The sequence below is a fragment of the Durio zibethinus genome, chromosome 24 (assembly GCF_047325235.1).
Source record: "Durio zibethinus cultivar Kanyao isolate XHJ-2024 chromosome 24, ASM4732523v1, whole genome shotgun sequence".
NCBI classification, from domain to species: Eukaryota; Viridiplantae; Streptophyta; class Magnoliopsida; order Malvales; family Malvaceae; genus Durio; species Durio zibethinus.
In genome coordinates, this window is record NC_143185.1 from 3,251,414 (window position 1) to 3,263,939 (window position 12,526).

The 12,526-nt window shown below is 28.1% G+C and overlaps 1 pseudogene across 1 annotated transcript; it reads right to left on the reverse strand.

Moving 5' to 3' along the window:
* Positions 1-8,735: 8,735 nt before the first annotated feature.
* On the reverse strand, positions 8,736-12,053 carry LOC111316301 (uncharacterized; annotated as a pseudogene). Its single transcript, XR_016333396.1, has 2 exons — positions 10,017-12,053; positions 8,736-9,352 (listed from the first exon to the last, which is right to left on the reverse strand). The product of XR_016333396.1 is annotated as an uncharacterized LOC111316301 (transcript).
* Between the last annotated feature and the right edge of the window lie 473 nt (positions 12,054-12,526).

The following is a 12,526-nucleotide window of genomic DNA, read 5'->3' on the forward strand; positions in this document are numbered from 1 at the left end:
GAACCAGTTTTATCGTTGGTCGCCACTTTGGTTCTATAGATAAGCGTGCGAATGCTAGTATTGTAACAAGAACAATATCTTTGATGACTGTATAACTTGTTAGAGGTGATAGACGAGGGTCTAACACATCGTTTAACATTATGTTTTGCAAAAGGGGCTTTGATGGCAGCAATGATGAGAGGTCTTTGGGATGGCTTCCCATCAACATTTCCAATGCCAATACTCCAAACTATAAACATCACATTTTTCAGTTACCACCGTTGTATAAGCAAGCTCTGCCAAACAAGAAAAAAAAAAAAAAAGAAATGTGAAAAAGGATACGTAGAGCAACAACAACAAAATAGAAAAACAACATCCTGTATTAAAAGAAATTTATCATATTTATTTAAAATTTTAATTAATTTTGTTTTATAAGAAGTAATTTATATATATATATAATATTATTTTATCCTTATAAAAAATATTTTATTTAGTTGAGATATCAGTCATCTGTCAAAACTAACAGTATAGTGCACTGCCTATAATTTCATCCATTAAATTTGAAGTCTTTAATTGTTACTTTTGAAATAAATGATATCCAGATTTATTAAAATTAGAAAATTAGATTCTGATTTAAGGAATTCTCAAAGTTTAGAGATCAAAATGAACATTTAGCTATTATTAATTTTTTTCATATTTTTACATCGCTGTAATAGAATCATTTTCTTCCAAACAACATAATTGCAATTCTTATAGGATATTTTTCTATATGTTCGCAATATACAATAAAGAAACTATTTTATTTTTTCCTAAGTTATCTTTTATTTTTCAACATTACTTTATATGCATATCCTACCTTTTTTTTTTTTCGGATCTATTTATCTTTTTCTTAAATTAAATAATTAAGTATTTTTTTTTGAATAATTAAGTTAAAGTTATTGATTGTAATGATGATATATCTAGCTAATTTCATTATTATTTCAAAATTTTGATCTTAACAAATATTTATAACAATTTCATTGACACTTCAAAAATCATGGTGTCATATTTTAATTAGTGTTAACTTACGATTGTGATTGTTTTTGTGATTATAAATAGTTTGATTATTATGGTTGATAATTTGATCTCGATCACTAAATTGTTAATTTAGATTATTAATTATTTAATATACTGTAAACATCTATATTAATTTGGAGTTTTTTAATATTTAAAATTTTGATTTATATTTTTTTAATTAACTTCTAATCTTAGCCCATTTAAAGTTTTGATATGCAAATGAGCTTTGAACTACCATCATTAGGACTAGAGTGTTTTTTTGGATTAGGTATGGAGGCCCATTTTGATATGAACCATATTTTGCTTGTTTCAATTTGTTTTGTATTTTTGTATTTTTATTTTATTTATTAATGAAAATATTTTTTAAAAAAGATAAAGATAAAAAAAGGGGAAATAAAAAATCAAATTAAAAAAGGAAATCAGATAAGGGATATCAATATCACAACTGTTAAAAGTCTGCAAAAGAAGATTTGAAGTCGGATTAAACTTGTTTGAAAATAGATTTGGATTAGCAGATAAAATTTCTAAATACAAAATTTAAATTCTAGAATCTTCATCCCAACCGATACTCAACCCCTATATACCCCAGCATCATCAACATCATCCTGATTGCACATGATTGAGAAAATTGATATGATATTTGAGATTCAAGGGGTCTGGGAGCATTTTCTTCTAAATTTTTTGCTATTGGCAAAACGGTTGGAGGCGGCATATGAAGGACGGCACCGTAAACATTCACTGGATTTTGTGACTTAGTTCTTTGGGTTTTAGAGAAAATTCACGGAGTTTAAGAACAGAGAGAGAGAGAGAGAGAAAAAAAAAAAAACTAAAAATTAATAACATTTTAGATATTTAAAACAAGCTTAAACGGCATCGTTTGAAGAATAACAGGATCTATATATATCCATCTTCGTCCTAATTGCACATGCTTTCCTCTTTTTGTTTTGTATTTTTATTTCATTTGTTTTATTTTATTATTAGGTTTGTTAATTAGTTTAATTCATTAACTTGAATTTCTAAATTAGAATAGATTTTAAATTACTTAATAATATAATAAATAAAAATAAAAAGTATTAGGTTAGCCAAAAATAAATAATTAGTAAACTCAAAAATGTAATTTTTATGAATCTTTGTAAATAAATGATAAATTATCCAATGATCAAGTTCTAATAAAGTAAGTACAGTATGTTTTAGAAATTTTTAGATGATAAGTTTTCTCTCAAATTTTCAGAAAGGTGGAAAGTTTAGTTTAAAAATTTTAATAAAAGTATTTGACATTTTTTTCAAATAATAAACAAGAATTAAAAATCAAATAAAAACTTTAAAAAATACTTTGAAAATAAATATAAGTTATCTAACGATAAAATTTTAAGAAAGTCAAGAATAGTTGATTTTTTAAAAAGTTTTAGGTAAGAAATTTTTACCTAAATTCTTCAAAATGATGAAAAATTTAGTTGAAAATTTTAATAAAAGTAATTTACATTTATTTTCAAATAAAAATAATAAATAAATAAACCTAATGAAAGACTTTAAATTTTACAAATAAATCATAATTATCCCAATGATGAAATTTTAAAAATCAAGAATGGTTAATTTATTAGAAATTTCCAGATGACAAGTTTTCTTTTAAAATTATCATAATTGTAAAAAATTTAGATGAAATTTTCAATAAAAAATAATTTACATTTACTTTCAAATCAAGAAAAAAGGTAAAAATGTAAATTTCATAAATGAATGGAAATTGTTCTAATGATGAAATTCTAAAACTAAAAAACAGTTGATTTCTTAGAAATTCCTAAGTAATTCTAAAACTAAAAAACAGTTGATTTCTTAGAAATTTCTAAGTAAAAAGTTTTTTTAAATTCTCTAGAATTGTTGAAAATTTAAATGAAATTTTCAATAAAAAAATAAATTACATTCATTTTTCAAATCAAGGATGAAAAGAAAAAAAATTAATTTTCAACAATGAGTGGGCATTATTTTGATGATGAAATTTTAAAATATCACGAACTGTTATTTTTTCAGAAATTTCTAGGTGAGATAATTTCTCCTCAATATTTTTCGACTGATGAAAAATTTAATTCAAATTTTAATAGTGATAATAGACATTTGTTTTCAACTAATAAGAGACTAACAAAAATAATAAAAAAAAATTAGAAAGTTTAAAAATAAATGAAAATTATTCAATGATAAAATTACAAGAAATAAAAAATGGTTGATTTCTTAGAATATTTTTTGTGAGAAGCTCTTATCGATAAAAATTTCAGCATTAATAATTGACATTTATTTTCGAAAGAATGAAAAATAAGAATACTAGAATTAAACCTTCCTCATAAATTACTTAATAAATTCGATGATAAGGCTTCTTAAAATGAACAAATGTATTATTTGAATAGTCTTAGGTGAAATTTTTTTTAAGAATTTCACATAATGGTAGGTAAGACTTAAAACTTTTCCAATATGTAAAGAATAAAATTATGGATAAACTCTATGTATACCCTTGTGATATTTGACTTTTCCATTTACACACTTGCCGAATTTTTTTCCTATTTTAATTAATTAGTTAACCACGTTACCAAAAAAAGTTATTATGTTAAATAGATAAGAAAAAAACATTTAATACGCTTAATATCAACTCAATTTTTCAAATTCATCCATACCATTAAAAAAAAAAAAAAAAACCTAAAACTTGTATTTCTCATCAAACTCAACCCCTACTACCCGAGCCCCTCAACTTAAACCCCTTTGGTGTGATTCCTTTCACCCCATCAACCTCACAAAAAAACATAGCTCCAAGGAATCAAAGTCACTTATTACTGGGAAAAAAGTCAAATGAAAAATCTAATTTTTCCCACATTGGGGCATCTAAAATATACATAGTATTTGGGGATGTAAATGAACAGAGTTTTCGATGAATTGTTTACGAACTTGTTTAGTTTTTGTTTGTTTATTAGGCTTAACAAACAATCTTAAACAGTATTTTTATGTTTGTTTATTAAACGAACCGAACACAAATAGAGGTTCGTTTGGTTCGTTTATGTCTGTGAGCAAATTCGTTTAAAATTTATTTAAAACTCATTCATTTATTATTCATTTACTATTTGTTTGTTGTTCGTTTATAATAATACTAATAATAATAATAATAATAACAAAATTATCTTTTTATCTTTTACCTTAATCATATTTTAAAGTTTGTTTATATTCATTCAGGGTTTATTTGTTTAAATTTGTTGGATAAGTTGTTCATGAACAAGTTCACTAAAAAATTCAATAAAATCTCTTTAAATCCCTTTCAAATTAATACTTTTAAGCTTTAATATCTTTTAACTAAGTTCAAAACACAACTTTATATTGCATCATTAATAAGTATATATTACATATGTTAAAATCAATCATAATTTTTATAAAAATTATTATTGTATATTAAATTTTGATAGACCAAAAAAATACCACTAGTGATAAAAATGAGACTTAGCTACTCAACATCCCACATAAAAAGAACAAGTGAAAGTAAAGAGCCATGGTTCCTATAAAAAGTTCTTCCTAACATCCCACATCAAAAGAACAAGTGAAAGTGAAGAGCCATGGTCTTTATAAAAAGAAATCCTCCTATACACTTTTTTCTTTTGAAGTCAATAGTCAATCATGTGCTTGACCCACATAAGGTGAGCTAGTTTAGACATTGGCTTTTTGTTGTCTTTAGGACTAGTTAAATTTTTTTTAGCTAAAGTTGCAACCTCTCAACGAAATTTGAACAAAGATTTTTAGTTCATGAAAAACTTGGCTTGTTTTTAGGATCTATTTAAGTTAGATGAGTTGAATATAAAGATATTTGGTTTGCCTTGTTTACAGTTATTTTTGTTTGTTTGGTTTATTGTTCATAAACTTGTTTGTATATGTTTATGTTCGTAAACATATTCGTTTAATGTTTGTGAACGAGCTTACGAGCTCATTTAACTTAATTGAATCGAATATGAACCGAACACGAATATCCTACCATTTATACCAATCAAACTTGAATGAACAGAGAAATTTTTTTATTGAACATGAATCACGCTTGAATACCTCTAAAAATAAATAAACAAACCATATATATATGTTCATTCATTCATATTCAGTTTGTTTACAACCCGAACAATATTGAAGAAAAGTTTTCAACTTCCATAATATAGGTATATAAACTAAAGAAATTTCATATTTTATTTCCAGCATGCAAACACTCCATTTTATCTAAAAAATTTTTGGACATCAAAATGGCCTTCAAATTCTATGCAAAATTGTAATTAGGCCTTAATTAATGAAATTGAATTTTAGGACCAATGATTAAAAGCCCAAAGTATTTCTACTATTTTTACTTTAGTTTTTATTTAAGTTTTTGGTTTTTATTTTTTATTTTTTATTTTTATTTACTTGGTTAAAGGGCCAATGGATAAAAAAAAGTTAGAAAAAAATAAAGGAAAATGTGGTGATTTTTGTAGAAGGAAAACTTGTAGATTTGGTTCTTGGGTTCCATTGAAAAATAAAAATATAACGATTCATTGTTAAATGAAAATACTTGGTCCCCAATTCATGGAGAATAGGAAAGATCACAGAAAAAATAAAATTTTAGAAATTTTACCAAAATTCAATGGGATTCGAGTTTTTCAAATTGAGGTGAGATTTCATCCCAAAAAAGGGACCCCAAATATTTAGTCAAAAACACACAAGTAATGAGCAGTCAATATAGCTAGCAATATTAAGTAGCTAAAGCAAAATTTTTCTGGGTTTGGTTATGGGTTCTTGGTATTTAAAATTTTTTTGGTGTTTTGTTTTTTTGGTTTAATTTTTGAAGATTCTAGGGTTATGTTGAAGTTGTTGTGTTTCTGGAATTTTAGGAAATTCTTGAAGTTTATGTTTTGGTTTTTTGAAAAATTTTAAGATTTTTTAAGATTTTTCTAGGTTTCTATTTGAATTTTGCAGCAAGGTTCACGGTAATCAAAGGTTTGCACGGCGGTCAAATTCTTGGTTTTTAAATATTTCTAAGGGAGGCTTGAATTTTTTGACACCATTTGAATTTTTTGGTGTCAAAATCTAGGTTTTTTGGCCAGTTTCTAGAACTTGTTAGGTTTTCTAGTGGATTGTTTAGAGAGAAAGAGGAGAGAATAAAGGCTAGAGAGACGAGAAAAGCAATTTTGAGGAAAAAGGCTAAATTTTAACTTTTATACCAAGTTGAACGAAGTTGTTTAGAGGGGGTAGATTCGCGCCTTGACCCAAAGCAGATTTGCACATCAACCCGCTTTGGACCTAACCTAAATTGTAGATTTCTATTTTTCTTTTTTTTTTCTTTTTGATTTTATTTTTTGGTTTTCCTTTTCTAATTTTTTGCTGTTTTGTTTTTTTCTTATTTATTATTTTTAATTGTTATTGAGTTAAAAGTATGAGGAAAAGAAAAAAATTGGTCAGATTTTTATAGTTTATTTATTTGCATGATTTATATTATGATATTTATATGCATGACTATTATGATATTTATGCATGAATGATTATAATATATATTGGCATGATATTTTGCATCGATTTAATTTATTTGTATAAGTTATTACATAATATTGCATGGGTTACAATGATTTACTTGCATAATATTTTTGCATGATTTTTTTTATATTTATTGCATGATATCCTTGCATGATTTTGGTATGATTTTTACTATAATATTTTGGCAAGATTTTTTTAAAGATATTTGCATGATTTATTTGCATATTTTGATTGTGATATTATTACATGATATTTTTTTATAGAATTTTGTATGGTATTATTTTGTAAATAAATGAAAGGAATTGAAATTCGATTTGTAATAAAATATTTAATAAATCCAATGATAGAGTCTCTTCAAGTAAATAATAAGTTTTTCTTAAACATTTTTGAGATGAAGGAAATTTTTTTTTAGTGAAAGTCTAAAACTTTTTTCTAATATTTAAATATCAAAATTCATAAAAAAAAATAATTTTTGATTAAGTCTTAAACAAGATAACGTGTAATTAATTTAGTATAAATTTTAGAGAAAAGAAAAAACGTGAAAGAAATAAATAACAAATATTTACAGTTGCTGATGAAATTCAATGAATTAGACTTACTGAATAAAAATGGAAACTTATTAATTTTTTTCATATACAAAAAACAAGGAATAGAAGAACACTTCAATAACCTCTAAATATAAGCAAAAACATATAACTGAGAAAGGAAGACCAAAATCCAACAAAAACTCAAAACAGGTTCTGAAAGTTATTACCTAACATACCATTAATTTAATATTCAAAGAAGCTATGAATTCAATTTTAGTATCTTCTCTTGGAGGAGGTAATGGGTCAACAACTGAGACCTCGTCAAGAGCTGATTTTAAAACAAAACTTCTTTTCTTTTGAGGATGCCGGTTAACTTTAACAAGAAAAGGAAATCCATTTTGTAGATTGAGAGAGAAATTTAAAATTAAAATGAAGGCCAAGGGTTTAGCTTGAGGGTGCTTTTAGAATTTTATAAAAATTTAAGTCAAATTTGACTCCGTTACCCTTTTTTTGGTAATGGCAGTCAATCACAAGGTTATAAGCACGAAAAAAATTTACAAGTGTGTAAGTGAGAAAGTTGAATACCATAGGGGATATATGTGAAATTTACCCTAAAATTAAAACATGTAATATTAAAAAAATAGAAAGACCATTTAGTCAAGACATTTTAGGATGATTTAAAATTATTTGATGTCATAGTTGTTATAGGAGTATTAAAATTTTCTCCACGCAAAACCAAATATTTGAACCTAATTTTGATTAATAGATCAAAATTTATTATTTTTAGGCATATTTAGTCAAATTTAGAATTTTTTTTTTAAAATAAATTTACTTAAGTGTTTAATCACATTTAGTCAAAAAAATTAGTAACGACTACATATTTTGAGTTTAATAGATGAGTTCTTGAACTTATATGTTAAAAAACATTATAAATTTAAAAAAAAAAAATTATTAGACCCGGTGAACATCATTCATATGGTCTCAGTCTCACCTCTTATTTTCTGATCTTCATAATTCAAGGATGAAGACCCTGAATTTGCCTTGGCTTCAAGTCCTTCCCTATAGAGTATAGTATAAGGATGTTGATCATCGATCATGCCAATGACTCCGTCTTTTGTGGAACAATTTAAAGACGTGTATTTCGGGTGTCCAAGTCTTTTTTCTATCTTTCTTTGAAGTGGTGTATCTTTCAAACAGCATAGGCCTATGCAAAGAATCGGATTAACATTTTCCGTACAGTTCTGCTTTTACCGCAGTCTTTACTTCAAATGGGTTATTTTTATTTTCTCATCCTTCGTTGCAAAACTTTCGGCGAAATTTCTCATCTTTTATAGTCTCTGTCTGCAAGGCTCATTCTCTAGTAACTATAATTCCAGAATGCATTCTCGCTGCGTGCATCCAAATCAGGTTGAATTTTCTACAGAGATACGAAAATCTCTGTCCTCTGGCAATGGCTGTGGTATATATTCGGAAAGTGGACTAAAGAAAGCATTTTAGTTTACAAAAAGAAAGGATGGGAAGGGATTTGGTGGAGAATAAACATGCTTACACAAAATTAAAATTGTCGAATTTAATTACTTAATTTTTTTTATCTAGTTTTAACAATTGGGTATCTAAAAATAAATAAATAAATTAGATAATATCAAATAACAACCGTAATTATAGAAAATCTATCTTTAAGACCTGAGACCTGCATTAAGTAGATTTATGTCATAGAATATAACAACCAGTAATTTTGAACAAAATAAATTCAAGCATGGGAAACAGAAAGAGCAAGCCAATTGCTGGTTTCTAATTATTTCCCATGGAACCAGCTATCTCTCTTTGAGGCACATTCTTGTGTTGTGTCACAATGAATTACAAATGAAATTAGTTAATAAGCAGCTTTAATTAAACATGACAAGTTTCTTTCCTGCCTCCAAAATGCATTTCATGGTTCACAAGTTGTGATAAAGTAATCATTCGGAGAGGAATCTCCAAGGATTTTGGGGAAGAAACAAACTCTTTGGATACTTCTTCCATCATTGGTCAGAACTTTGGTTGCGGATTTAAGCATGCCAATGCCAGTGTAGCGGCCTGAACAATATTCTGTGCAACCAGTTGGCTTGTTGGGGGTGGTAGACGTTTGTCTAACACATCAATTAGCTTGGCATTTTGCAAAGAAGATGGTGATGACAAGAGATCTCCAGGATGCTTTCCCATTAATATTTCCAATGCCAAAATTCCAAAGCTATACACATCACATTTTTCAGTCACAACTATTGTGTAGGCAACTTCTGCATACACAAATTATATGCATGAAAAATTATAACATAACATAAGATAATAAAAAATTAATTCACAATAATATTTTACTTATTATTTTCAATTAATTACGATTGAATATTTACTACTAAGTCCAAAAAAATTTCATCCCTTTAATCTTAGTGCCTCATATACTTTTTGAGGATGTGCTTACAAATTAAATTTTCTTAATTATATGGCTAGAAAATTAGAGCTAGATTATATAATTTTTTAATAATTAATTAATGGTGTGTTTTAATTGATGATTAAATATTTAACCTTTACAAGTTTTTAGTGATGTAACTAATCAAGCAATATCTAATTACTTCTTTTTATGATGTTACATATATCACGATTATAATCAAATAAATCTGTTTGATTGTATTATTGGTAAAAGAGTCTGGGAATTTATTTATTAAATTGCCTTATGGTTTTTATATTTAAAATTTCATTTTAGACAAAATTTATTATATATTAATGTTGTTCATGAAAAGATAGTTATTAGATGTTTATTAAATAAGGATTACTAATCATGATCCACAAACTTAACATACTACTTATTAATGTAAGCGTAACAATTAATTACTCAATTATTTGTTCAATTATAAATTTATTTTGAAGCCAATAAAGTAGTATAAGATGAAAAAAAAAATTTACCTGGGGCTATATAGCCATATGTACCAGCAAGAACGGTCAGATTAGATGAATCAAGATGTAGCATTCTAGCGGTTCCACAATCAGCGACAAAAGCCTCCAAGCTTGAGTTTAGCAGAATATTGCTACTTGAAATGTCTCGATGAACAATTGGAGGGGTGCAATCATGATGCAAGTAAGACAAGGCATGAGCAAAGGATTTGATGATCTTAACTCTTTTTATCCAATTCAACTCTACTGCTTCATCATCATTACTTAGGACCCAGAACAAGCTTCCTCTTTCCATGTATTCATATATCAGAAACATGCACCGCCGGTGTAGACAATATCCATGAAGCTTCACAATATTTCGATGTCGAATTTCAGACAAAATTTTCACCTCATTCCTAAACTCTTGTCGAAACCCGGATCCTCAGCTTCAAGGCGATGAAGTTTTTTTAAAGCAACTGTTTTACCACAAGGTAGTTGTGCTTTGTAAACACTTCCATAACCCCCAGTTCCAATGCAGTATCGAATATCAAAATCTTCTGTTGCTGCAATAATGTCTTCATATGCTATCTTTCCATCAAAGTTCCATATTGAGCACAAATCCCCATTTTTTGTTGTTTGTGAACCAGATTGGTTCTTTTTGGCCTTGAACCGTCACAAAAGCAAACACCCTAGAATAGAAAAAGTAGAGAATATGGCAATAGGGAGGAATATCTTCGTGAAGTAAGGAGTGGTTGGTGAATCACAGAGGTAGGGTGATAAATCCTTGTTGCCTTCAAATGGATAGGGATAGATAGTCTTGCAACCATTATTGGTATCAACAATTTTGAGATCAGTGGCCTCCAAGTCAGGGATTTCACCTGAGAGATTGTTGTAGCTGAGATTTAAATATCGTAGATTTGAAAACTTGCCGATCTGAGGAGGGATGTACCCCTCTAAATGATTGCTGCTTAGGTTCAAATAGGATAAACTTAAGCAACTCCCAATTTGAGGAGGGATGAATCCCTCCAAATTATTGTTGCTTAGGTCCAATCGCCACAAATTTATGCAATTCCCAATTTTTGAAGGTATGGAACCACTCAATTTGTTGTTAGAGATGTCTAATATGTTTAGTGCTTCTAAATTCCCAATTTCTTTTGGTATAGGACCTTCTAAAACATTTGAAAGAAGGTCCAGTGTTTGCAATTTTTATAAATTACCGATAGAAGAAGGGGTTGAACCACTGATTTGATTTTTTCCAAGGGAAATTATGAGCAAGTTTGTCAAATGGCACAGAGCTGGAGGAATCGAACCTGTGAATCTATTATTATAGATGGCGAAAATACGGAGGTTCTTTAGCTTTTCAATATTTGGAGGTATGGAACCTTCAAGTTTGTTAGAAGCAACGATCAGAGTTGCCAAATTGGTTAATTGATACAGAGTAAAAGGTATTGAACCAACAAGCATATTGCCCGCAAGAATCAAAGACTTGAGATTGGTTAATTGACCCAAACCAGAAGGGATTAGACCAGCAAACTGATTCCAACTCAAATTTAAACTAACAAGGTTTTTCAAATTCCCTAGTTGTGGAGGGATGGAACCATTAATGTTATCATTATAGGAAATGTCAAGAAACTCTAGTTGGGTTAAGTTTCCTAGGGAAGAATGTAACTCACCAGATAACTCACAGGAGGACAAGTTCAGGTACTTTAATGCGGATAGATCACCTATCTGAGGCGGGATATTTCCGTTAAGTTTACGATCGCTAAGATCAAGAAGGACAAGATTTGGAAATGAAGAGAAATTCAATTTTCCAAATCTATCACCAACTGGAATCAAGTCAGCAGATGGGTTAATTTTGGTGATGTTTCCTGCATTGTTGCATGAAATGCCGTGCCACTTGCAACGTTGAGAAATATTGTTGCTATAGCTACTCCACCAGCCACTCTCTAGCAAAGCCACAGCTTCTGATTCCAGTGAAGATACTGCTGCTAACAGGGTTGTAGCAAAGGAAAAAAGGATGGTACTCCACAACACCACTAAAAAAATGGAATTGGTTAAGGATGGGGCCATGTCTATTTAGCTTGAACTTCTGGTAAAGGTTCAGTTGTAGCATGTTATGATTTCCAGAGACTATTAAATTTATATGAAGGTGTAGTAGTCGAGGTCTTCTTCTACTTTTTGTTAGTCAATTGTCGTCATTGATTGTTCTGCAGATATCTTGGAATCATACATATGAATAATGCATTTTCCCAGCAATATGGTGCATAGACTTGCAATACCGTGTTTAGATGACTTGAAGAAGACAAGTATCTTTCCTCGTTGCTAGCTAATCTTTAAAGTATCTTTACCAATCTAAAAGACTCAATCCTCTCTTTGATTTTAATACTTCAACAGTTCTTTCTTTTCTTTTGTTTTTAGCCATAAAATTAAAGTTTTTTTTTTTATCTAAAATTAAGGTGTAATTTATAATATTAAAATGATTTTTTATAAAAATTATACTAAATTAAATTTTGAATCAATCGACTCAAATGCAAATTACACAT